We start from the raw sequence: 3463 nt of genomic DNA, 5'->3' as shown, positions 1-3463 counted from the left end.
ATTGTACCATTAGAACACTGGAGTGATAGTTGCTGGAAATGGGCGTCTATACACATTTGCAGCTAGAATAGTCATTTACCACATTACTGTAGCAATGTATAGAGTGTATATCTTTAAAGTTAAGACTAGTTTAAAGTTATCTTCATTGAAAAGTACAGTGCTTTTCCTTCAAAAATAAGGACATTTCAATGTGACCCCAAACTTTTGAACGGTAGTGTATATATATATATTTATTTTCTATATATATGTTTATATAAAGTATTCATCAAATATATAATTAATGGAATAAAATTAGTAGACACAGTCAACCTGTATATTTTTACGGAAGCATATTGCATTCACCAAAGGAAAAAAAAAATCTGACAGCTTATCTCATAATTACGAGATAATATCTTGTAATTACGGGATCTTTTCTCATAATTACGAGATCTTTATGTCATAATTATGAGATCCTGATCTCAATATTATGAGATAATATGTCATATTTAGGAGACCTGGAAGGGCAGTCATTGCTGATCTCTCCACTACATGAAACGTGAACAATGAGTGGGTTGTTAGATTTAATCTGCTTTTATTTCCTTTTAGGTATGCAACACTGGAAAATACAGAGTTTCCTTAATGTGGACTGAAATAATTTGAATTTGTCATCATTGTAAAGTAAGTCCTTAGAATTTGTTTAGGTGAAGAAGCCCACTCTCACTTCACACTTTTCCAGTAGGAGCACGGCAGCTTCATATACAATTCATATTCAACCATTCATATACAACCATAAAGCAGCACGGGCTGCTTTATGGTTGTATATGAATGCGTCTGAAAAGCATTAAAGCTGGCTTGGTGGTGTCACATAGAACTTTCCATCGATACCTTCTCAAAATCCTAAATCCGCAAGGAGAGCTGAGACTTCTGTAATGACCTCAGAACATTGGATCCATAATTCGAGGCGAGACAGGCAGTGGGAAAGTTCAAAGCTTTTATGGCAGAAAAATCACTCCATATCCAAAGGGCAGAAACAGGTTACAATCAGGAAAACAGAACAAGATACAGATCGCTAGTTAATCTCACCAAACTGTTTGAATAACCTGGCGCTGACAGAAGGCAAGCATGCAACATAAATAGCTGAATAACCAGGTGGAAATGATCGGGGTTAATCAGCTGCAGGACCAATTAGACAGGGGAGCAAGGAGGAAAGGGAAAAACAGGAGCGGAACTCTAACGCATATCATGTTAGCCCTTGGTACAGATGCAGATATTTTTAATAAGTAATCATGAAGACCAGTTTTGTGAGAAATTCTACATTATGGGCTCAAGTAAGCATAACCAAATATATAGATAGGATCTCATAATTACGAAATAAGATCTTGTAATTACGTGATCAGTATCTCATAACTATGAGATAAAGATCTCGTAATCATGAGATACTGATCTCGTAGTTATGAGATAAGCTGTCCAATTTTTTTTTTTATTTGGCGAATGCAAAACACTTCCGTATATTTTAACCTGCAGTGTAAATACAGCTGTTCTATGAAGCCCTCAGATTTTCGTTGGAGAACAGTAGTAAGAATCCATCAGCACAGAGATTTTTCAAGATAAAGTGGTTATATTGCCTTTTATCTGTACCTGTGTAATCACAATAATGTTGAATTTAATCTAATCTTATATTATTAGTCACTTAAAAATACTTCAAGTCTTGAACAGCTCACATTCTGCTTTTCATCCCATTTTCTGAAAAATAAGTCTGGCTCAAAACTGAAAACAAAAAGTTGTGTCCTCGTTGTTTTCCTTGCCTTCTGCTCAGTGATGAATGGAACTACACGGAGGAAAATCTGTTAGAGGCTTCAACCTTCAACCTCACAAATGACCCTAATCTGCTAGAGCAACAAATGGATGTTCATTGCAAAGCATATTCACATGATAGAAGGGGGACACAAAAATCCAGTATAGGGTCAATAGGGATTTCAACATGATTTTCAAAAATGCCTTTAAAAACACGTTTCCACGTATTCACTATTTCATGTTACAAATGTTAAATTAGTCCTTCATATATGGATGGATGTAAAAAACAAATCCAAAATGCATTGGACAACACGGATGTTTGTGTTTGATAAAACTCAAGAGGAGAAAATGTCTACAAACAAGTGGTAATCATCCAAAGTATACATATCAGAATAAAATTGAACAACTGAACAGGACAGGAACAGATTACCTGAGCAGTTTTTTTTTAATTTATAAATACATGCATTTTTTTTTGTCAAATTAAATCTGCTAAACTTTCACATTGTTCATCTCTGCATTTTAGTTTGTCTCTCAAAGGCTGGTAAAACAAGTTGTTTTTATTATAATACATTTTTTTTCACTTTTGGATATAAGTGATTAAAAACCATTACGGGTTAGTGACTGATCTGCTTACTTCAAAACAAGAAGCAAAAATATAATTAAAAGAAAAAGTCAGAGTTGGCCTAAACAACTGGTACAGGCCTCAGTTTCATTTATATAGCTTAGTTATGTGTTTGATTAAAAATAATGCATAATTGTTCTTTAGGCCAGATATTGTAATATCTTTGCATTTGCAATAAGTCTGAAGTGCAGTCTCTTTGTCAATTTCGGAGACTAGATTACTGTTTAGATTTCATTACAGTCTATTAGTGAGATTATCTGCCTGTTTCTTCATATTCCTTCCATATTTAACTTTCAAACCTATAAGAACCTATTATTCATCCTTGAGGGCCCCCTGCTGGCCATACAAGGGAAACAGGAAGTTATTCATGTGTTAGTAAATAGCTTTGCATAAAGTTGTTTATATATTTTTACATAAATTTTACACTTTTTTAAAATTATATCATAGATGAAAATAAAATGTTTAATTTGCTTAATCAATTGAGGATGTTCTTCCCTTTAAGTTTTATTTCCGCTTTTTTTTTTTCTTGCATCATCATCTTTTCTATTTCATGTTCTTAACTCATATGGTTTCCCATCAGATATAAAAAAAAATCCCTGATGTCTAAATGACAACTGAATGTCACATATACTGCTGCTAAAAAAGATTCTCTAATTCCTCTTTTGTTTTTTGCATTTTAGCCAAAAGAAGGTTAGTTTAGGAGAATGGAAATGGGAAAGTAATTGCAAAATGCATCAAAATAATTTATTTTCTTATCTGAAGCATTGACACAGCTTCCCACTGTCCATTGTTTTCCCAATTACTACTGGATCTTTATTAATTTTTTTATTTTATTTAACCTTTATTTAACCAGGAAAGTCCCATTGAGTTAAAGTAACTCTTCTTCCAGGGAGTCCTGGCCAAGAAGGCGGCTTAAAAAGTTACATTAACATAAAACCACAGGAGACAAGACAACCACAGCTACATATCATCTAGGCAAAAGTAAACACAACACAACAAGATTGGGCATACACATACAACCAAAAGGCTACTGCTGTAATGTTGTAATGGCATACCAACACATCAGGA

The sequence above is a fragment of the Cyprinodon variegatus genome, unplaced genomic scaffold, assembly GCF_000732505.1.
Source record: "Cyprinodon variegatus isolate N-32 unplaced genomic scaffold, C_variegatus-1.0 Scaffold365, whole genome shotgun sequence".
NCBI classification, from domain to species: Eukaryota; Metazoa; Chordata; class Actinopteri; order Cyprinodontiformes; family Cyprinodontidae; genus Cyprinodon; species Cyprinodon variegatus.
Note: the sequence above shows the minus strand (reverse complement) of the source record.